The sequence below is a fragment of the Phasianus colchicus genome, chromosome 4, assembly GCF_987193195.1.
Source record: "Phasianus colchicus chromosome 4, bPhaCol1.hap1.1, whole genome shotgun sequence".
NCBI lineage: Eukaryota > Metazoa > Chordata > Aves > Galliformes > Phasianidae > Phasianus > Phasianus colchicus.
Window position 1 is genome coordinate 8,416,030 of NC_143439.1, and position 24,370 is coordinate 8,440,399.

Below are 24,370 nucleotides of genomic sequence, written 5' to 3' on the forward strand. Positions count from 1 at the left end.
TATAGGGTAAATGCTAAGTCACAGTTTGAAACAGTGATGGAGCACCTGGTGGGAAGGCAGGGCCAACCTAGGGAAGCTCAGGTGCACGCAATGTACCTGAGTGAACAAAAGGGGTGGAGCCAGGATCCATAATTCCAGATCTCATTTAAGTTTGGCAATGAACGTAGGGATGTTTTGCTGGAGATCCTTCCCTACTTGAGATCTGCCAAAGGTAAGCAAATTTTCTTCCTTTGTTTCTGTGTCTAGGGTTGCTATTTTTGTGTTTATCCTTATTTGCTGTAGCTTAGGACTTTACTGCCCTGCTATTATTGCTGTACTTCCTATTACATTACAGCATTATACAACAATATGATAGTTAAAACTGGTTGTCCTTATATCCTTTCAAATTATGTTGTCTTAATTATTGTGTTTTGTGCCATTCAAATATCTTATGTGTTCACTTCTACAAGAAATCTTTTATTTGTTTTTTTTAAAAAAAAACCTACTAAAACCTACTTAAAGAGTCATGATGAAAAAGCTGACATACAAATTAGTCATGCTTCCTTGTGGCTTGTCTTCTGAAGACATACATGGTCAATTTGCTCATAATAGTCACAGATGCATCTTTAATGTACTATGCTTATAATTAAACTCCTGGTCTGTATCTTCTATTCTTCTACATAACCAATACAGTAGTCATGTTCAGCCAGAGCTGAACGTGAATCAGATGGGTTTCTTTTATGGTGATGATGTGTAGAAAACAAGACTTCTAAGGATCACTGAAGGAATTTCTTATTTTTTACAGTTAATTTTTAAGAAATAATGTGCACTAAGAAGATAAAGTATCCCTGTCTGCTTAGGAGCTCTGTACATGGTGTACCACAGCTTCTTTCACATTCTTTTTGATCTTTGTAACTTTGTTCTAGAGTGTTATAACAAACAGAAAAATAAAAATTGCATATATTTGCCAGGTATAGAAGATACATACATACAATACGTATATTGGGCTACTACTTCATCATGTTATGTTATTATGGAGAACTCCACTCACAATGATCAAAGTGCAGAAAGCATAACAGGAGAGTGAAAATTGAGCAGGGAACAGCAACAAAATCCCTAAGCAAACCAAAAAAAAAAAAAAAAAGCCACAGCCAAGAGAAAGCCAATGCTCCATGACAATTCAGTTGCTGACGAGTCAATGAAGCCTGTTTGAGCAAGGTTGTAGTCAGTGCCACAACAAGCAGCAGTATTAGCCATCTGGGAGCCTGAGGCTTGGCAAGATGGTTGCAAGTACAAACCCACCCCCTCATCTGAGGGAAAAGGGCAGCAAAGCATCTCAGTTTCAAATCTCACCCAGTTCTGAAGATATATTGATTTTTTTGTTCAGCCTTTGAGTTCTAGGGCAAATACTCACACAGTGAGACCTCTCCTCCCCAGGAGGATGGAAGAAAGAATGACTCATGAGTCAGGATGACGGTGCTTTGACAGTGGTAGAGGCTCTCACAGCAAAGCACGGAGCTTTTCTATGATACAATTTAGGGCAACCACCAGCTGTCTTCAGTTACATCAAGAAGGCATATGAAGTTGCAATAAGTTAATCATGCTCTCTATACTGGAAGTGTGGGGAGTTGTAACAGCTTAGAACAAGGAAACTTACAAAATCCCCATATGGAGATGATTAGCTGGGCTTAACTTACTGTTCTGTTATTGTGTACATATCGCCAAATGTAGATAAACAGTATGGAAAATATTTTCTGTCGTAAAATATCTTTGTCCTTGCATGATAACTAGTTTTCATGGCTTTTTCTAGTACAGTTACAATTGAAAAGAGAGAAAATAAGGGTGATTCTTTTCTTTCTGTTTTTCTGAAGGTCTTATCTGAAAGCTCTGTTCTGCCCAAAGCGTTGACTCATCCATGACGCTTCTCAGTGTCTACCCTTACCCTGGAGCACAGCAAACCTTTGTAACTTAAATATTGGAAAGTAAAAGAGAGTTATGCTGGGGACAGGAGAGGAGGCTATATGGCAGGGCTACTATGGAAATAATGCCTTCTATGTTGTTAAGTTGGCCCACAGTGTCAGGGAGCTGATGGTGTTGGTATGATAGTGGCTGAACCTTCCTACTAATATTTCATTATGTGTTGTTACTGTGCAACAGTTGGCAGCAGTGGGGCAGCTTGACAAAATGACATCTGACAGAGAAGCATATATAGAACAAAGGTGCATCACTGAATTCCTCCCTGCAAAAAAGAAATTGCACCCATTCACATTCATTGGTGCTTGCTCTACACTGATGGAGACCAAACAGCAGAAGTGAGCAGTGTTGTTTCCGTGGAAATAAATAGGAGGCATTACTTTTAGAGCAACCTATGTAGTATGTATATAGAAGAATAATTTGAGGAACTTTCATAATAAATCTGCTCAATTTGCAGGGGGGGGAAGAAAAGGAAAAGAGGAAACACCTTTGTTTTCAATTCTGGACTTGACAAGCTACAGTTAAAACTGAAGTCATACAGCACCTCATTCCTTCCTGCCCATTATCACCTTTACCAAGGAGCTACTGTGTTAGATTATTTTTTCAGTTGTTTTTGAGCAGCTGTTTTCTTCAGAGTACACCCTCAGCGAACTCTGAACATTCCAGTTGCCATTGGTTGGTATCCACAGATGTGGTCAGCTGTCCTTTTGAGTGGTATGTGTAGGGAGTTATCCTCATAATAGTGAACTGGGAGGAGTAAGATGCAGCTCAGCCTCTTGGTCTGTGTTGCTCTTCAGGGTTAGTAAGTTTAAAGGTCAATAAAATTTATTTTTGGCACCAATGGCAGCAGATGTAACTTTGAATGCAGATAAGGAAGAAAAACTGGGAACAAAGTGTCACTTTACATTGCAACTTTTCAAAGCAGAGCTTAGCCTTTCGAAGTCTATTGTTTCCTATGAATGTGAATAGGTTTCTGCCTTCTCCCTGTCCTGTTCTGCATAATAAATCCAGACTTCCTACTGTGGATTGTAAGTAAAATGGCAGCTTCAACAGAGACAAGAGTGATGAGAAAAGTTTAGAAAATGGGCAGCATTTCTAGGAAGTATTCTGAAAACTTACTTTCAAAATCTAGCATGCTATGCATCATTTTTCTTTCCCTAGTTCTTGTGCTTATAATACTTTGTTACCATAATTAATGCTGCTTACTTTACATTTCAGTGAGGTAAATGCAATGACATTTTCAAGTGGTTGAAGTAAAACAGTAACTGCTATCTCTGTGATCAGAAGTCATCCCTATTGAGGCTAGTTCAAAATTCAATCCTGTGGCTATCCATGCATATGAGAGATGTGATAGACTATTTGGGAATACTTTGAAATACTTGACTGTTTTGGAAATAAAAAGTTTCATTTGCCACAAAGTACCACAGCACAAATGTAGGTAAATAATAAAAAATCATAAATGTGATTGCTTACATAGCTATTTCAATTGTACCATCAAGTTTAAAGAATCACATGACTTCGGCGATCATTCACACAACAAATAATAATCAAAACAATCATAACATGGTCAGCAAGTGCTCATTGACTTCTTGGTAAAAAGTAACTATATTCATAGAGAATAACTCTAGCACCAAAAAAAAAAAAAAAAAAAAGTTTCTAACACTAAGATATGGAATGAGTATCTACGTGAGTTCAAATGTCAGGAGAAAATGTGAAAAGAGAAAGTGAGAGAGACCCAGATTCAGCCTTGAAGAATCATGTATGGAGCACCTGTCACTAAATGCTGTCAGCTCAATTGGAAAAAAGTTCAAATGATCTTGGTGGAGTTAATAATCACAAACAAGAATTCATATCCATATCTGAAAGAGAAAAACCTCCTAGACAGCAACATAACTACATTTTGTTATTTATTCTGACAGCAGAAAAGAATTAACAAAATGCAGATTTGAAGGAGGTAAAATACACATAGTATGCATAGAGATCTGTTGATATATGGAAGGCACTCAGAAAAGAAAATATATTCATGCAGTACACCTAACCACTAGCAATAAAAGTCTCTCAGGAGGTGTGTGTAAATCTCCTTATTACTGGAAGTCTAAAATAAGAGGAAAGAGGGGGAGTGAGTTACCTTTTTTTTTTCACACCCTTTCCCAGAACACCTGGCAATGCCCATAGGGACTCAGATGAGAAGGCAGCTGGACCAGAAGGTGAGAAATCCACACGAATTTCAGCCTCAACTCTCAGTGGTGTCACACAGCAATGTGGAAAATAACTGCTCCAAATCCCGGGACAACAGTGCACAGAAAGGTGCATGTATTTGCTAGGAAATTGACTGGGTCCCCAGAGGGTTTGATTCTTGAATGCATATCTAATAGATATATCCCTTAGATCATAACCTCTCTGTACCTGCACAGCACAATTAATATGCATGAAATTCATTATGCTTTAGGGGAGTAGTTCTCAGTCTGCAGCAAGCTGGTTTGTATTTAGAGATGAAACTAGTGTTTGAGAGATCACAAATTCTCTTTTGGTTTCATTTCCAGTGACTGCTTTGGTCCTCCAGTGAACAGCATGCGAGCACTGCCTTTTTCTGGTAGATTGTTGGAGGTGGACTTAATAATAAAATTCTTTCAGTATACATCAGCTTATCCCAAAAAAGAAATTAGAAGATGATCTTTACTTTTAGTATAAAAGTGAACATCACCCGTGCACGAGAAAGATGAAAAGGATTGACTAAAATGTGTTTTACTGTACCCTCTAGTAAACAGAAGCACAAAACCACGGAATTGTAGTGACACTGTCATCACTGAATTTCAGCAGAAGTGTGGTGCATCCCAGGATAGATTCCACCACAGTGGAAGCACAGCCCTCAGGATTCCCTAGGGTTACTCTTGAACACGTGGAACCCAGGCTTCAGCTCTTCCTGTTGGTAAGTATTGCTTAGCATTGAGCATTTGTTCATTTCTTGATTGCACAAAGGTCTGACTTTCTTGATTCCAGATGCCTGTATTTAAAATCTATATGAAACAGTGGTTACACATGCAGTATTCTTTGATCTTATGGTATGAACTTCCTACGCAGCAGGAAACAGATATTTTTTCATGTCAAAATCGAGCCATATCTCAGAAGGAAACAAAAATAAGCCTTTTCTTCTCTGCCCCAGTTTTCATCACAAAACCTTTGGCCCCTGTTTCTTTTGTAAGATCTTTCCTCCCTGTCTGCCACACGAACTGTGGGAAATATTTCCCAAGCGCATTTAAGCCCTTCCCATCAATCCGTTCCAAAAATTGCTTTAGGCTCAGTGTCCCTCAATTCAAACACTCCCTTCTGCTCCTGTGGGTTTTAGCTCAGAAATATTAATATCACCTGAATCGCCTGGCCTTGAAAGGTCATCTTCAAAAGTGTAGTAACACTCTTCTTGACCATTGCTCTATGCGTTGGCAGAATGGAAAGAAAATGAAACTGCAGACGGCTTTGTACCTGATTTCCTTACTTTTAAAAGCATTTCTTTATCGTTTCAATTTCTTGAAGATATTCAAAGAAACTTTATGACTTAGGTCACAGATAATACTAAGACATTGTATTAGCAAAGGTGTGGAAGGGTACAATAACTGTAGGGTTCCATATGTGCTATATATTTTCAATAGTTGCATACTCCACCTGTAATAAGATTTCACTGCTTTACTCTTCAAAGTTACAGACCTGCTGCTTTGATACAGGACTGCCTTTTAGTTTGTGGATCATAAAGTCAGTCGCAGAATATGCAAAGGAAGTTTTGAGGGATGAGAGTAAAGGTGGGTGTTGGGGAGGGAGTTCAGGCTTACTTGAGGAACTTTGCAGCTTGTGGCTTAACCAAAATTTGTGCAGGCATACTGGAGAAGTGTGCCAAGCAGGCTGTTAAAGAAGCATAAATGCTTCTGAAATTGACTTATGGATGGTTACCTTAGGGGTCAGTGCTATATGATGCTATATTGTAGTCATTTTAATGCTTTACTCTGTCCATTTATGCCTTTGGTCCCATTCCCAGAATGACTGAGTCACCTTTATAAACTTAAGGCAAAGAAACACAGTGACTGGGAAGGGAGCAGGACAATAATGTCTGCATAAAGTACATCCTCACCATTCCCAGAAGTGCTGGAGAAAACAGTGTCTGATCTCTTTTATTTAGCACTGCCAAACACCCAGCAAGTAGGTGCATCCACCGCCATCCAGAACATAAATTCAGAACTTCTAAACTTTTCAAGGCCCCGTGTTTCAGCTGCAGAAGATGTTTTGAATGTGTGTAGGGATAAGCAAACAGCAGCATGACAGACAGCACTCATGACTCAACCTTGATAATAGGCAAACCGAATAGTCAAATAATTCACTGTAATTCAGCCTAGCCATTTAAAATATCACACGCTCCTGATTCTCTGGCAAGCTACCTCATGTAGGGTATGATATATTTTTTCAGCAGTCTCGAACTGCCAAAAATGTGGTATTATTTCTCAAACAGGAAACAAATTAATGAAGGATATGAGAGGTAAATGAAAACATGTCACAGAATCAAAACATAGTTCAGAAGCTCTTAATAAATTAGAAGTTACAAAAAGCAATTTACAGAGTGTTTTATGTATGTCACTACGATGAGGTTTTATTGGTGTGATATCATAATTTGGCTGTCTCTGGTCCCTTTCTCTTGGCAGCTCTAGCTCTATAGACATTATGCGCTTGACATGCCAGCTCAGGAAACTGAATGCCAGAGGTCTGCTTTATTTGGGCAGTAATCAACAGGACTTGTAGGTTTACCTAAGGACTTCTACATCAATTCTCCACGTATCGCATCTTGGGGTCTTTCTTGTTTGACTTTAGTAATTGTTTTTTTTGTGCAAAGAAACTGACTAAAGTCATCAGGATTCACTGTTGAAATTGCATGGTTTTCAGTTGTTTTCCAAGTTTCCCACAGAATTATCTGTGTTTACAAATGTACCCAGATTTTACTTTGAACTTTATTCCTTCCTCCTGCCCTTAAAGATAAATGAATTCCTAAACATGTTTGTAGTTGCAAATTCATAGGTTTATATACACTTCATGCCACTTTAATCCCTATTAAACTAATCTGAAGTCATGTCAGGCCAACTATCCACAGTAAAATGGATTAGACAAGCCAGTTGATCAGAGATAGAAATGATTCTGGATTCTTTGTCTGTCTCGCCTCTGTGCATTTAGAGCATTATTTTCATACAAATAATTTTGTTCTCTTTAATTCCTTTGTGATTAAGCTAATTCAAAAATAACATTGGTTCTTAGAGAATCATTAGTGTGAAGCAGAGCAGACAATGCTTTTAATTAGGGCTTTTTGTACCTCCTCTATCCATTTAGTAATAAAATTACTTCTGTATTAATTGATTAGCTATTTTAATTTACACAGCAATAAGTGCTTATATGCAGTGGCCACGAAACAGCTTTGTTAAATAATTTTCCAAGTACAGCTGATATTTGTTTCCTGGAGAAGTGAAAGATGTTTTGTTTAAAAGCTTTGTGATGCATGTGCTGTAGCTTCTGACAGTCCTTCTCAGCAGAATGTAATAGACCTCTCACTGAATTTTAAGCAACTTATTACATACTATTTCAGCTTTATTTTTATTTCTAACAGAGACTCTTGTATTGCTAAAGGAATACGTAGGTTCAAATTATGTAAAAGACCTACCTCTCTGTATAAAGGGAGTCTTAGGCTAGGAAGGAGTGCTTATCTACTGAATTCTAAGAGGAATACTGTGTTTTTTATTGTATTTATAATTCTTCTAATATTTGAAACAAAGAAACAAATTAACATACTTTAGCTTACGAAAGGGAGTAGTCATTAAAAATGGTTGTTGGGAACCAATTCTTCACACATTTTTTTTTTAAATGGAACAAATTGCTGTTTTTAATAATGGATTAACATAATTAGATCACACACAATCTCTGTTCAATTGGCCACATTAACAGAAATATATGATAAGAATATTTCTACAGTGCTGCTTTTTGTTTTGAGAACAATGGCTGGACTTCTCAGCTACTCTAAATTCTTCATACTGAAGGATGGAAATGCAGTGAGGCTGTACGTTACTTAATTATAAATTATCTCACTCAATTGACCTTATATTGGTTGGTTGTCTTCAGAAAATGTCTGTGCAAATATTAATCATAACTGCTTCCTCTGCCTTTCCTCCACAGAAGGGAATTTCCTGGCCACCTCAATGTATGCACATCACATTGCAGCATGGCAGCTGGCTGACCCAGTCCTACCTACCCTCACCCATCCTACCCATTCTCATACACTTACTCCCTACATAAAGAATGACACTTTCACTGTCATCATACTCCATCCATCATGTCATTTCATCATTGGGACAACAGCAGGCAATGCTTTATCATTTTCCTCATCCACTGAAAGGTTTTGTGCATGGTATGGACGTGCGTAAAGTTCTCTGATCCTTACATATATCAGTAAGAGTGGAAAAGGAAAGAATTCAAGAGGTTTTTTCTACAGTCGTTGGTATGCTCTTCAGTGCAGTTTTTTTCAGGCCATGACTCAGATAAAGAAGGGAACAGCTAAATGAAAGGGAAAATGAAAATGAACTCTCCTAATAGAAGTTTAAAGCAAAGCGTATGATATCCAGAAAAGACCAATTTTGAGCTTAGAGCTGCAGCTCATACTAAGCAGGTTTGCTGCACTTGCTCAATCCTGTTTAAATCAGTTGTCTTTTCTGAATCTTACAGCAACACACTGGTAGAAGCAGCTAAGAAAAAGCAAGGATTAGTAAAATAATCTCTAGTGATATCCTTCATTCTGCTCTAAACACTGGGGGAAGAGGAGAATAGTTAGTGTTCAGAGGCAAGAATGATATTCACTATCATACAACTGTTTTCTCTCCCTTACCTATGGGTGAAGCTTCAATCATTTAGAAACCTATAAAGGTAGATATGTTTCTAGTTGAATTTATTCTATGTATTTGTTTATCAGGAAGAAGACAGAAGAAAAAGAATCTCCTTTACCCCATATTAAAAAAAAAAAAAATCATTGAGTACTGAGACAATTACTTTTATGCGTTCCAGCACTTTGCCACAGAAAAAAATAATCAAATTGATGCATCCTGCTGATTGAATGAGGACCAAATCCTTTGGGAAGAAAAAGGAAAAACAAAAAGCAACGTGTAATCATGTGGTCAGATGCTGCATATTTGGGGTGTTTTGCAGTTCTAGAATACTTGACTTTTTTGTCAGGAATTATCAGTCTCTTAACATAGTTTTTACATGCTGTATTTGTAACTCTGGCTTGTGCATCTTCTTTATTTCCCCTACCTTTTGTCTGTCTTAGCTGTTGCTTTACATCTAGCTCAAGACTGAAAGCTCTTAGGGTATGGAAAACTATCTTATATGTACAGAAAGCAACTAGCATTTGACATTACAATAACTGTTGTAATAACAATAACCTGAGTTAACATTTTAAGTCACAAAAGGTCACTGCTTAAAGAGACAGGAGATATAAGAATGTACGTTCTTAAGGAAAACTGTTTTGGTGTTAAACATCTCAGCATTTATAAGGGTGCAAAACATTTCTCCTTGGATATATTTTAAAAGCTGCTTGGATGTGTGCTCAGGGACATGATTTTGGTGTGGGTTGTTAGAGAATGGCAAGTTGTGATTGGAGTTGATGTTCTTCAAGGTTGTTTCTGACCTGAGCAGTTCTATGATTTCAAGAAGCTGATCTTACAGCTGAATAATTGCTAGCTATTATGCAGATTTTCTGTATTTGGCAAGAGAAAATGCAGAAAAAAAAGTTCTTTCCACTTCACTGGGTTTTGCTGGTGTAACTTCTACAGGAGTAGGCATGGTGGCAGAAAGAAACTCTCAAAGGGAAGAAACTGATCAAACTTTTCTGGAGTATGTAAGTATTTAAAATCTATTGCATCTGAAAATACTGTATTAGGCATGCATCAAGCAGTAAAATATCCGATAAAAGCTTCCTAATTGCTGTCAAGGTGAGCTTCCCACTGAGCTTTCATCAAAGTTTTAACCCAAACAATGATAATCAGCAGAGATGGTGACAAATGGAAAGGAAGTGAGGAAGAATAGTGACATTTGGTGCTGAACCATATGTGCGTGGTTTGAAAGACATGACTGAATTGTTTTTGGTGCTCTATTATTCTGACATTTAGAATGAGGCAAGTTTCCATTTCCATTAATGTACTGCCAACTCAAAGGGGAACTGTCGCAAATTTGAGACTAAAGAAAGCTGTTCCTCAAACTTCTCTTGAGCATAATCAATGCCCTTGCTAAGCAACAGCGTAGTATCACGATGCATAATCTAAATGATTCTTACAGTTTCTGCTTCTTGAGTACAAGAATGTGTTTTATACCCTATGATGATATGGCATCACTTTGATAAAAGATCGTGGATTTATCTATGAATGAAGAGCAGCCATTGCGAAGTATCTGTTCCTCAAGGTTTTTTAATACTTACTTCACAAGTAAAGACACTGAGAAAGTGACTCAGGTAGAGACATTCAGAGGAAAGAACCTGAAAGCTTGATGTCGTCTTAAATTGTAACAAAGTCCCAGAATTGTTTAACGAAATAGTGGGATGACCAACTTCATTTATCCCATTTAAAGTCCCTGTATATCTTTACAAAGAAAAACAAAACAAGGAGAAAGAGAAAAGAGAGAGAAGGAGGAAGTAGAAGGTGCACAAAGTGATTTGGTGATCAGTATCCTGCAAGGAAATGTTAGACTCTGTCTTTCTCTGAAACAGCTTCTGGATGCTGAAATCTCCATTAACTGTTCAGCAGCTTTACAAACAACATGAATTTAAGGGATTCTCCTGACATTGTGCAACAATAGATGAGCAATTCTGGGGATGACACTCAGTGATAAAAACTGATTATTCAAAATCTAAGTCATCAGTGTGTGCTTTTTTTTTTACTAATTAACATTTTCCCCCATGTGACTGCTTTTCTCTAAAGGTTTGGTCGCTGGCTCAACTTAATTCTCCCAGCAAGCAGTGATTGTGATTGTTCTTCAGTAACAGAAGAAATCGGCCATACTAGCTGCCTTCCTGACTCCATGATTTTGTTCTTTGTGTGTGTGGCTGGCAACAGTTTAAGAAAACTTCCAGGTAATAAACTCCATTTTTTTTAACTTAATTCCTCCTCTGTAGTAGACTTGGAGCCCAACTTCTGCCATTTCAGCCTTGCTCAGTGGAAGAACAAACTTAGTCTTCAGAATAGTTCTGTGCTCCAAATCACAGCTCTGAGCTGATCCTGCTCTCCACCTCCTCCTGATGCTCGTTCCAGGTGAACTATAAAGAGCTGGAAGTTCACTTGCTTGCGTGATTCACAAAATACTTTAAGACCAATACAGGACTTTGATGCCATCAGACACTTTTCTTTTTAGTTTGGAGCAACTTCCTCATACTTCATCAGTGTGACTTTTGCACCCCTTTTTGTGGTGTTTGTTCATTCTGCTAGCAGAATGCATTGAGCGAATATGTACATGTCAGTGTACTACAGATACACCTTGACTTCATAGAAATGAATTTATTGCTAGAAAAGTTGGAAAGAATGGCAGTCATAGCATCAGAATCCCCTCATGGAGAAAGTGATACAAAGATTAAATATCCTATAATAATGAAGTGTATACTCCTTTGAAACATCCTTCCATGTGATCTCAAAAATTGGATCTTTGGTGAAAATGCAAGCCATGAAATGAATGAAGGTGAAGAATAACCAGCAGAAATATCAAGGGAGAGAGGCACAATTTCAGTATAAATCAGAATTTATTTTGGAAAGGATGCAAGCACAATCCCTAGAAGTAGTGCAGATTTGTGAACTGAACATTGAATTCACCTCCCTTTAAACTCTAGGTGAATTGGGAATATGAGTAACACAGTGTCATGTGAGATGGGGAAGTAAACGAAACCTGGAAAGCAGCCAAGTGGAAAAAAGACAACGAAGAAAATTAGGAAATCTACTGTTCTGTCTGCAATAGCTGTGGACAAAAATACTGCATTGGATAGTTACACCTTCAAAGGAAATAGGCTTGAACTCCTATTTGACATAAACGAAAAAACTATGAACTGGAGAGGTTTGTCATAATTACCTTTCTGCACTGCATTTCAGTTTTGTGCCTTTTGGCCCACAGACACCTCCCACTGAACATTTGCCTTTGAAGTGCTCCAGCTTCAATGTGTCATGAGTGACTTTTTGGTTCTGTCTTTATTTGCTACAGACAGCTTCAGAAATATCCAAGATGTGAATTACTACTACTTTTTTCCTTTTTTTTTTTTTTTTTTTTTTTTTTTTTTTTTTTAGAATTGCTACAGTGTCTTATGTTCAAGCAACTACCTTGGTGGGAAGGGATGGACAGCTTGGGTTACCCAGACAAGACCGGACCAAGAGTAAATAGAATGGGTTGAGAAGGCTCAATGACAACACAGGTGATCTATGTTCAACCTGTTTCACACTATGGTGAGAGTTTTTACCCTGCAGATGTTTGCTATCCAGGATTTACTTTATGCATTTTTTTCATATATTTGAGCATATGAAGCACAGGAGAGTTGTACAAGATTACAGTTTGTCTCAGCTCACAGCACGCACTAAATTTGACTCTGACTCTCTGTAAAGTTTTATCAGCACTGTAAGAGTAGACACAGTTTTCTATATGAAGGTCACAGTACCATATATCCAATATTTCTATTATTAGTCTGCCAATAACAGACTTTTCTTGTATCTGAATGGCAGTTATCATTATATTTGGTCCCTTTCTAGCAAGAACATGCCGTTGTTGAATTCAGAGATACAAGATGAGAAACTCCACCAAAAAAACAAAAACCTGTGATTTTATTGCCATCATTCTTAGTTGCTAAAAGTTCTTTTTATCAAATTCTAGTGGATATATATATATATTTAAAGAAAGACTTTTCTACTTGGGCTATCGTCTGAGATAGTTTGCGGACTGTGCTAACTTCAGTGTAGTTTGAGTGAATTCATGGCACTGAATATTCATACAGCGTATGATACAGACACTGAACCCAATTTAGTAAATGAATACTTGTAATTTCACCAAAGCCCCTCTGAGAGATTATTATGCAGATTTATGAAGGAATATTGCTGAAGCAATTCTTGGCTGTGTTTTCAGTCACAGAGGACTTAAAGTATGTAAACCTAAAATAATTTCAGACTTATTTACTGTCACTACTTTCATCTTCTGAACTTTTCTGACATCATTTTTCTTACTGTTCTGCATCCAGCGCCCCCTCCCTGTCCTTGCCCTTGAGCAAGGAGCCAGCGTCACAACACCTACAAGTGTTGCCAAGCTACTCCCAACAATATCTTTGCTGCCATAATGCCAGCAATCTGTTCTAATCCTGCTACTGCAAAATTGCATTACAGGCAGGGAAATGTATGGACACAGGCATGTGGGTAATATCACTCACCTGGAAATGCGGAGACTGACACACATCCAGATTTGAGCAGACTCTCACACCTCCTCTCTGTGATGAAGATTACCTCACTGTTTTGGGAGCGTCAGCCTCCTAAAAGAAGGAATTCTCAGCCAGAGAAACAATGGACATACCTGACAGTATATTGCTGTCATTTAAAATTCATCAGATGTGCTCTAAGTTGTTTGCTGCATAAGTAATTTTACAGGCAGAATCTTTTTAAAGGTGTGACAGACCCACGTATTTTTGTAGCAAGCTCCTGTATTCGCTGCATCACCTTCAACTTCATCCCTCTGGATGTCTGAAGGAAAACTCATTGCTAATTGCTAAATGTCTCTTAAAATAACAGCCTATTCTCTGAAATTGCTACCAATAATAAGAAGTTAAAAAACAGATCGCTATCCCTCACTCCACTCGATTTTTTACCTCTTCTGCCCTGCTCATTAAGGAAATTAGTCAACATTGGCCATCTCAGCTTGAAAATGGGCACAGGACCAGAACCTGAATCCTAATTCATACTGCGCCATTCATTCTTCAGCAACAAGAGTTCTACCTTGTGTCAGATGAAGTAAAACATGGGCTGTCTTTTGGATGTGTCCCATAGGCTTCTGAAGGCCACAGCAACAGTTAAATTTTAGCATACTGTAAATACCAAGGTTCTTCTTGGTTACATTTCTTGGTGTACAATGTTGCAGCATATGCTACATGGAAGTGAATCTTAAAGGCCAACTTCTGCTCTTGGATTCAGATCTCCTTGACTTCAGTGAGAGTGCAGAGCAAGGGAGCCTGCTGACACCTGCAAGCAGTAAGTAACCATGGCAAAATCTCCACGGGGAGCTGCAGGAGAGATCAGCAGACATTTCCTGCAGGTCTCCTGTGCTTCATGTGAACTGTCACACTGCACTTGTTCTAACCGTGCTTTGCACAGTGAGCGTGCACATGTATGTCTTGAACTCCTTTTACAAACTTTTGTTCAATAGAAAGGGGGAGCTGAAGCCTGTGGGTCAGGAAGCTAATCATCTGCAAGTCAGGGAGGCATAGCAAAGATGGAGATAGACCATGATGGGGGAGGGTGGGGAAAAGTTGATAGAAAACAGCTCTTCTTTTCTTCTCCTCCTTTCCTTCTTTTTCCCTTCCTTCCCTCTCTTCCTTTCCCTTCTTCTCTTCCTTCTCTTTCTTTGTGAACAATATTTTATCTTCTTTTTCCAAGGGTATTTACGTTCCATCCTTCCCTTTGTTTTCTTTCTTTCTTTCTTTTCCTGGATTCCTTTTCTGTCTGCATCCTCTATCTTGTTCTCCCTTGTTACTTTGCTCTTGATTGACTGTCAAGTTAGAGATGGGAGAAATGAACTATCTTTGCAAATGTCAAAGAGTAGCTGCAAAAAGACACATATTTGCACAGTTTATGGGAAACGTTTTCAACTCAACACAGAATCCAAGACACTGAGGTACAGAAAAGTAATTAAAGAAATCTTCCTCCTTTCCATTCTGCAATCACTGAACTATCACTTGCTCAAGAACAGCACAAGGAGATGACTGAAACTTAAGGATGGGTCCAACCGCTTGGCTCTGTGCGAGTGCAAATAATGAAAGCCAAGTTGCATATTTTGGAAGGTGAGTCATGGCTGTAATTGACTCGACTAGACCAATAAATTGCACATGGTCTAAGGAAGCTTTTCTCATTGTCAGGAAATTCCCCTTTACTTGTGGCACCCCTTCAGTAGGACCACTAAAGAATTGCAATGATCGGAGGGTTTGAGAGGAGCTGGGCATGTATCATCTTTCAGTCCGAATCAATCAAAATACCATGAACTGCAGGTAAGAAGTACTATGGTTAGTATTTCAGTGCCAGGAAGTGATGATGTTGTTCCACAGATCATTACCCCTCTCTTTTTTCAAGAGCCCTTTTTAACACCCATCTCAGATAAAAATACAAGGCTTGCGACATCCTAAGGTAGAACTGTTTGTGCCTGACTTGCAACCAACTTGGCTTGAGGATCATTATTTTTGGGTGCTGGTATGGAGAAGGTAGTTGTTCGTTCAGGTAGTCTATTGCTAGGACACCTTCAAGTCTGTAGGGACCGGGCACAGTTTTGCAGCATTTGGAAAGCCAGCATGGTAGGCAGCAACTGTGAAGGCAGAGATTTTCTGATATATCTTCTCTGCCTTTATGGTGCAGCTCTTTCATAAAGAGCAATTATACTTTAAAAATATTTATAGTCAAGAGTAGCAAAGACAAGATTGTGTATCCTTTTATTTACAATAAGGTCATGCTTTAGGGATGCCAATCTTCTCTCAGTACAGCCTGCTTCCTGCTGCTTTTGGATACGTTTGTCCATTTGTTCTCTTCTAGGAATGTACAAGAGCAGGTATTATCCACTGGCTAGAATTTGGGAGAGATGCTCATTCTTATAGAACGTGATTCCTGGCTAACATCAGAAAGCTGTGTTAGAGTAGCAACAGTCCACACAGCCTTAAGTTTGTCTCCATCTGTCGTATTTCAGTGACTCAGTGGCTTCACTGAATGTGATTTCTGTCCTGGGACATCTCTGAACAAGATGAAAGCCCTAAAGATTGCTGTAAATAGCCAGCCTGCTATTCCATATGTTCTTCCCAGCTTATACTTAAAGCACAGGGTGTAGTGTGAGTAAAGACCATGCTAACTTCAAGGAAGACTGGTATACTCTATCTCTGGTGATTCAGTAAGGAATAAAGTGGAAAAAATGTAGTGTTCTGAAAGTAAAAGGTGCATTTTTTCCTGAGCATGTACACAATAGGAAGCAGTGAAGGAGGAAATTCCAGATACAGTACAATAAGCACAAAACAGCTGTGCCCACAGCAATTCACTCAGCCCTCTGTAGCAAACCCCTTCAAGCTGTCACACAGAGGAAGTACCAAAATTAGAGCAAAAGAAAATGTAGGAGCATCCAGCATCTACTTTTCTTTTGACATTTGTTTCTGTGTAGTGATCATTTTATGATCTCCTTAATTTCAGAGTTCATTTATCCAGCAATGCAGAACAAATCACTTGCTCTTCAGTCAAGGTCAGTCTTTTTACTTTGTAAATAAAGCTCTACTCTGTTGTCTGACATTAAGCATTCTATCAGATAGCCTGTACTTGAACTGTGTATTCTTTCAGTAAAGCAAACCCCAGAATATTAGCTGTAATTTTAATTTGAAGTACATATTCTGTAATGAGGACAGGAGCACTTTTGTGCCTAGCAAATAGATACTTAAAAAAAAGAAAGGAAGAAAGAAAACATTCTCTGAGCTTTAAAAATCTGGTCCAAGGCATCAAACATACAAAAAATGTTACTATAAATTTCTTGGCAAAATCTGTCATATAAATTTGATTTTCCTTTTATCCTAATGACAAAAAATGATTGTGTACAAGAATACCTGTAGATACAGAGTCTTCTTCGGGTCGTAAAATACCCACTGAAATCTGCTCTGATTGCTAACCAAGGTTCTTCTGTTTGTACAAACTGTTTCTTGCACAAATAGTATGCTTTATAGTGGAAACTCATAAGGCTCTAGAGCGTGCAGACTTAATGCTTGCTCCTATCCATGAAATCTTGTATATAAAAAAATCAGTTGCTCAAGAATTTATGAAAAGTGGAAGAAGTGATGCAAGTACAGCTGCAGGAAATTCATTTTATAATTTGAATGGCTGCTCAAGGAGATTTTTTAATAATAACCACCTAGTTTTCATGGGGACATTTTCATCATTCTCATCCCTCATTCTGTATTTCTGAACATCCATCTGATACTCTGTTAGAAGTACTTGCTATATCATTTAAATGAAGCAGAACCATTCATTTTCCTTATTTCCACCTCAAGATTTGCCTATTTTGATTCTGAAAAGCTCATACGCTTCTGCTAGTCGATCTTTTCAAAGCGTTGTGTGAAGATGTTCAGTAAATCCCAAATACGCCTTACAACTCCGCTAACAACATCCATCATCGTTTTCCCTCTGATATAAATCTTCTCTTGTCTCTGTTTGCACTTGGTACCAGAAGGAGCTTCGAGAAGGTGACCCGCATGACTCCTATCTTAACTTATCTGCTGTGGTCCCAGAAGTGATTCATGATCATATCAAATCCATCTCCCTGGTGTTGTTTTGTCCTTAAGGCTTCGGCAATTGCAGAGATTGGCTAGAGACTCCAATCAACCATCTGGTGTCTGCCAACTGTACTGTCTAGCCAGGTTACACTGAACGCAGAGAGAAATGTGCTTTGTATTTGGATCCTTAATATGCATATCGTTTCCCATGGAACAAGTAGAATATTAACAGGTTGCGACTCCAAAGAACTGGAATGGCAATAGAAGAAAACCCCAGATGTAAAGAGAATATATCAAGTCGGCTCTAAAACTTGACTGAATGGAAATGCTAGTATAATACATGCTGCAGCTCTGTACTGGCAAGGGTTGGGTTTAGTGATTGATGTGAGTTTTTTCATCAGTTCTTCCTGCAATTTTATGAGCTGGTTTTAATTGTAATTTGCCTCTTATAAATGATTAGAATGTTGTAAAGGCAGATTTTTTTTTCCTTTAAATTCTACTTGTTCTCTAAATAATAAAAAGGAAATGTTAGGAGCGTGAAGAACTCATTATATATACTTTGCCAAATATTTTTTTTTGAGCAGACTGCATCAGTCAGTGCTTTGCTATAGACTGCTTTATTCTATGTGTTTTGAGGTTAATCTTTCCTCCTAGATCTCTCTCCTTTTTTCCCTTCTCCTCTCCTAAGGATACCACCCAACTAGAAATACAGACGCTTTTGCCATATTCAGTTTTACCACTTTACTGCCATGTGAAAAGTCCTATTAGTGATAAGCCTTTAATAACAAGCTTCTTACTCAGCTGGTTTCCTTCTACCATGGCAAGTTTTATTTCAGGCTTAAATGATCACAACAGCCAAGTGCCTTAAGTGGATCTTTGGGAAATTTATTTTCATAGGTGGCAGTGCTACCTGCCTCAGTCTTAAGTGCCTCTAAGAAAGAGGGCTCTGGCAGCAGGTCACCCCCCAGCATGTCAGGACCTCAGTTTCCCATCACTGGACACCAGCAACAGTCAGTGCATTCTTGAAATAATTTTAATATTACCACTTGCTCCTGAGTAAACAGCACCAGCTATTCATGTTCAGATTTAATGGCTGATGTTGCACAGGGGCTTGAAAGCCAGTAAAATGCTGTGGGATTTTTATCATTATCATTGATTGTAATGAAAACAAAACCTTCCATTTATATACTCTTTCACTATTATAACCTAGAGCAGCCGATCTGGGACAACCATCCTGCAGGAGACAAGAAGCTCTCCTACCTGTTTGGCTCAAGTCAAGAGAGAAAGCCAGGCTGGTGCTGGTGAGGCTGTGCAAGTTGATTTCAGCGGTACATCATCACCCATGTCCCCTGTCATCTCCTTCTCCTGAGGATAAGGGAGCAGCTGGCTCTGGGGGATTTCCCAGCATAACCACCCAATTTCTGCACACCCAGGGAAGCCAAAATACCAAAATGGAGCAAGATTAAACAATTTCTCATGTAAGTATGGTGGGAAACTCAGAAATATTTGCTTTTCCATTTAATATCATGCAACTTTCCCTTTAGGACATACAGATACAGACTGACACAGAAGTTTTGTATTGATTCTTGTTTTGCTTACTCAGTTTTCTTGTCTGTTTTAAGACAAGAAATGCCTGCTGTGAAACCTAGCTAGAAAGCAAAAGTGAACTAAGATTTTTAACTGAGGACACAACACCTTGAGAAATTTAAATCTTAGCTCCTGAGTGCAGGATCCTAAACATCAACCTGTTGGGATTGCTTTATCAGACCTTATCATTTGCTAAATTTAAACAGGGCTATCCATGTACCTTACGCTTCCAGGGCACAGATTTGTTCAAAAGTAAAACCCTGAACAACCACAGCAGCAGCACTGCTAGGTCCTGGGGAGGCAGCTCAGGCTATATTTACTACATACCATCTGCACAGAGCCCTGGGAGACATCATGTTCCACGCTGCCTGCCTGTACTACAGACAGCTTTTCTGATATGTAAACCATCACTTATCTTGTCTTTGATTCCCTCCGTGTGACCTTTTGTGGATCATGGCAATATAACATCCTTGCTGTGGCAGGCTCCGAGACTGTCTGAGGACAGGCCTCATAAAGCCTGCCTTTAACATTAATCGATCACTTTATTATGGAAGTAAATCAAAGCACTTAAACTCAGGTCTTCTGGGAGTTGAAGGTCAAACCAGGAAAAACAAACTTTATTCTGGGATGGAAGCAGAAAACTCCTTTCTGACCTTTCTGTCTGTTCCTTGCCTTAGGGACTTGCCAAAAACTCATGCTACACTTACCTTTGGGGGAACAAGAGTGACATGGCTGTGCAAGAAGGAGCCATCTGAGCTGCTGCTCCACAGCCTGCTCAGCCGCAGGCGATGCTGATGCCCAGGTGTGCCCCTTCCCCAGGTACTCTGTGTCCACAGGAAAAAACACCTCTACTGGGCAGGCACGTGGGAAATTACAAAGGCTTGTCCCTTCCCCAGCTGGAAATGGGATGGGAGAGCAGGAATGTGCACAGGAGAGATACTCCCTCAGCCAGCCAAGGGCATATGGAGCAGATTCTCAATTATGTGCCTCAGTTTTTCCCATCCAAAATAAGGAATACTGTTTTTCCACTTTTTCAAATACCACGTTTTTTCATGGTTTGTTTGCACTGCTTGCTTTAAAGAACAAAATCCTCAGTCCCAGCTTGCTTTTAGCCTTGCACCCATCAAGACCTTCCATTTGAGACTGAAGTGTTTCCTTGAACTGTTTTGCTTTACCTTGCCTTGGATTTTTCAGGGCTTCACAAACACACAGGCACACCCACATGACATAGGAGGGTGTTGGTCAGTAATGAGCTTTCTAGTCAGGGGAACCTGCCAGTTTAATTTGTTTCTGTGTAAGACAGCCGTTTTTTAAACAGAAACTTGCTGACATAGTAAGTAACATGAATGTAGGAGCTGCTTAACAACTATTTATAGTCTTCAGCATGCCAGTCTCTTTGTGGAGCACACATGAAGATATTGTCCCTGTCATGAACTGTCTGAAATTTAAACTTAAAGCCTGAACTGACATGAAGGAGTATTGCTGGGAGCAGGCAGGGTGAGGAGAGGCAAAGGTTACCAAGTAAGATGATGCCACTGATCAGCTATGGAATGTCCTTATCTTAGCATCTCAATTAAAAACAAAGTAACCTTGTTTTAATGGGATTAGTGCAATGGTTGACTCATAGAACCACTCAAGGAAAAGGTGTTCAAGAAGGAAGTGATTCCCAGCCCTGGGAAGCAAGAAACTGGAAATTTATGTAAAAAATGAGAAATAGGCTGCTGCACCCAAAACTGTGAATGGAGTGAGAAACATGGGGAAATTTATGATAGAGAAAAGAGACAGAAAAGCCGGCAGAGAAGAATAATACAGAATATATGTATCTATTGCATCTATTAATGGAAGACCGAGGAAGGAAAAAGAGCACTGTCAGCTTGAAATATAATCCATTTTGTGGAGTTATGTTTTCCTATTTTTAAGTGATTTCATCTCTTTTTCTTTTATGCAATGAATCATCTGAAAAGAGCAGACAAAGCTGACTGCACTATTAATTAGAAAGAAATTGAATTATAAAGTGCTATCCAGTATACAGCACTGAACTCTAGAGTAAGTATACATATTTCCACATCTCTGTCAATTACAGCAGTATTAACAGCATTACCAGTAGCTAAAAAAAATCAGAAAAAAACATTTTCAGTATCACAGTGACCCTGGGAAAGGGAGTTGACTCAAAAGTGGCATGATGCAACCAGACAATGCGAGAAAGGTCGTTTTTCTGAAGAACTCTCTGAAATGTTGCCAGGTTGATTGAATAAGCACGCTGTGGGTTGCCAGGTTCAAGAGCAAGACTACATGGGTGTCCCCAGAGTGGTAACTATCGCTGCAGCCGTGGGCACAAAAGAAAACTGTAGCTGTCCAATAAAGCACAAGTCCTTAGTTGGGGTTGTCTCTGATGGAGCCATTCACAGCAGTAGAGATGGACTCCTATCCTACAGCTCAGCATAGGAAATGTGGAGTCCACTGAAAATAAAGCAGGGATCCAGCTCTGAGACAAGCACAGCAGGATGTTTTGGCTTCATTTTCCCCCTCAGTTATGGCAGGAGCATTAAACTGAACCCGCATGATGTGATTGGGCCCCATATCTCTTAAAAAGATTTCTGGTTTGGCTTGGACAGGCAGCATCCAGATCCTGAAAGATCTCAACCTCTGGAAACACACAATTAAATGGGAAATATTTATAGCAATATTTCCTGGTGCTTTCTAATACTTTATGGGTCAAGGAAAATGTGTGCTGAATATTTTAATATTCCCATCCAACAAGCAACCACATAGTCCAGGGTCCAAGTAAAAGACAAAAATTATGAAAGATTTTCCCTAAACTGTCTCGAGACTCAGCAAAAGGTTCTGATGAGTTTTGCATGTTTTGCTTTGAGCATTTTGAGTGAAAACTTGACTTCTTGCTTCATCCCAGCAGATTTGTAGCAGTTAGTCAGTGTTGGATTGCTTCCCTGCATATTTGCATGTGTATGTAAATAATTCCAATAATTTCCCTGGACACAAATTCCAACTAATAGTTTGTTTCTAACTATAATGTATCTCTCTCTCTCTGAACATCCTATACATGCTATTTCAGCATATAAAATACGTATATTTTTTAATCTTTTTGCAGGCAGTATAAGAAGACATTTCAATCAGAGTTCCCATCTGGAACTATGCTCTCTACCTACAGGATATAAATACATCTCTCTACCTGGCTGATCTGAAACCCCACTCAGCATTCAATGTATGATTTGCTCCTAATGTGGCAGTTGTGCAAGATGCAGAGTAATTCTACCTTACCACTCTTAGTCCCCAGATCTCAATTTCCCCCAGAGTACTTGAGACCAAAACCTGAACTTTCCGGTAAGTCTGCTGAAAGATCTTTTCCCCTGTGTTTGCATCAAAGGGTTCAGCTGGGCTGGAGGCCAATACTCCCAAGAATATTTACAAACTTTACAAAACTAATCTGTGGCAAAAAATCCCCTCCAGGTGCTGAAGAATTCACTGACACACCTTCGCTTCATGCGCACTTCCATGTCAGAAGCCATTTTGTCAGAATGCCCCTCTGCTGCCATCCATCACATGGCAACAACTTGTAATGGAATATTGGTGGGAAGGTTCAACCCCTACTGCCGTACCACTAACGTCTACCTCTGACATTGTGGACCAACATAATGAAATAGAAGACCGTACTTTCAAAACTGCCCCAATGAATAAATTCCACTTTAAATTGGAAAACTAAGCTTAAAGGTTGGCTTTCAGATTGGCAGTGCGTAATGAAGGTGCTTGCAAATGGACCTGCTCATACACCTATGTACTGTAGCTCCACTGGAATAAAATATAGCCAGGAGGGCTATTTTCATGATATACTGCATTCATAATCAATTTTTATATAATCTGTTTCTCTTCTTAAAAAATAGAACCTTTCAGAAAACTTAAAATGCCATTGTTTAATGAAAAATATATAATAACTAACTTGGCAAATGTTGTATGTAAAATTTCAACAGAAACCATAAATTATATTAAATGCCCAATAAAAATGTTCAATCAAAAGCTCATTTTAAGATACATTGTTAATGAACTGTATGAAATGATGCTTAATCAAAACTCGACACCTTGTAGAGGAGAAGGATTCCACAGGACCTCCGGAGCACTATTGTTCTGAACGAGAGATAATGAGAGAACACTGTAATTAATAATCTGCACACCCCTGGCAATCTGCAGGGAATTCCAATTTCTAAATGAACTGCAATGTTTTTCAAGAAAGCAGAAATTATGCTGCATGATGCCATTAATGCCTTGAATTTGGTCAAACATTAAGGCATCATTTGTCAGGCAGATTCTCTTTTCTCTGGAATTTCGATGGTTCCTCTGTTCAGAGTTACTGTGTGAAAAAGAGAAGAGATTTTCCCTGTAAAAGAAAAAGAGAAGAGATTTTCCCTATGAAAGTTGATTTTGCAAAAGCAACATGACATCTTATAGGTCTGTAATTCTCAAATTAGATAAAATAGGTTAAAGAAAACATCTGTGAAGAGTTCTTCACCATACCAGTATCTGTGAGAGGAATAGTGTGAGAATATTGATAAGCACAACAGAATTTCTTAGTTGGTCCCCTTTAGTTGTGCATATAATAGTCACCATATATAAATTTCTAAATTTTCATAGACCAAGATATGTTGTGTTGTGGTCGATGCCCTTTCCCTGGAAACTTTCAAGGCAAGGCTGGACAAGGCCTTGGGCAACCTGATCTAGCTGTGGTGTCCCTGTTCATTGCAGGGGAGTTGGACTAGACAGCCTTCGGAGGTCTCTCCCTACTCTAAGGATTCTGTGATTCTGTGATTCTAAGACAGAAAACATACTCTACCTAGCAGAGTAGGAGCCAGGGGAAAGTACTACTCTAAGATTCAACATGTGCCAGCAATGTGCTCTTGCAGCCCAGAAGGCCAACTATATCCTGGGTTGAATCAAGAGAAGCGTGACCAGCAGGTCAAGAGAGGTGGTTCTGCCCCTCTACCCTGCTCTTGTGAGTTCTGGGACTGGAGGAGGGTAGATTTATACGAGGTATTAGGAAGAAATTCTTTCTAGTGAGGGTAGTGAGACACTAGAACAGGTTGCTCAGTAAGGTTGTGGATTCCCCCTCCCTGGGAGCATTCAAGGCCAGGATGGATGGGGCTGTGAGCAACCTGTTCTAGAGGAGGGTGTCCTTACATATAGCAGAGGAGTTGGAACTAGATGATCTTAAAAGTCCCTTCCAACCCAAATCATTCTATGATTCTGTGTTTCTGTGACTACAAGGTCAGTGTACAAAATTGTTTGAATATTCCT

The 24,370-nt window shown here is 39.0% G+C and overlaps 1 long non-coding RNA gene across 9 annotated transcripts; it reads left to right on the forward strand.

The window, feature by feature from the left end:
* Nucleotides 1–15: 15 nt before the first annotated feature.
* On the forward strand, nucleotides 16–22,901 carry LOC116226136 (uncharacterized). Of its 9 annotated transcripts, none has more exons than XR_016465774.1 (11): nucleotides 16–211; nucleotides 4,108–4,160; nucleotides 4,715–4,882; nucleotides 10,941–11,092; nucleotides 12,288–12,443; nucleotides 14,113–14,222; nucleotides 14,936–15,031; nucleotides 15,107–15,235; nucleotides 18,690–18,957; nucleotides 22,176–22,408; nucleotides 22,535–22,901. It is a non-coding gene; the product is annotated as an uncharacterized LOC116226136 (long non-coding RNA). The 9 variants fall into 9 exon arrangements; XR_016465772.1 differs by lacking the exons at nucleotides 22,176–22,408; nucleotides 22,535–22,901 and adding exons at nucleotides 16,413–16,461; nucleotides 19,744–21,040 and having other exon boundaries at nucleotides 19–211; XR_016465773.1 differs by lacking the exons at nucleotides 22,176–22,408; nucleotides 22,535–22,901 and adding exons at nucleotides 16,413–16,461; nucleotides 19,744–21,040 and having other exon boundaries at nucleotides 20–211; nucleotides 18,695–18,957.
* The last annotated feature ends 1,469 nt before the right edge of the window (nucleotides 22,902–24,370 follow it).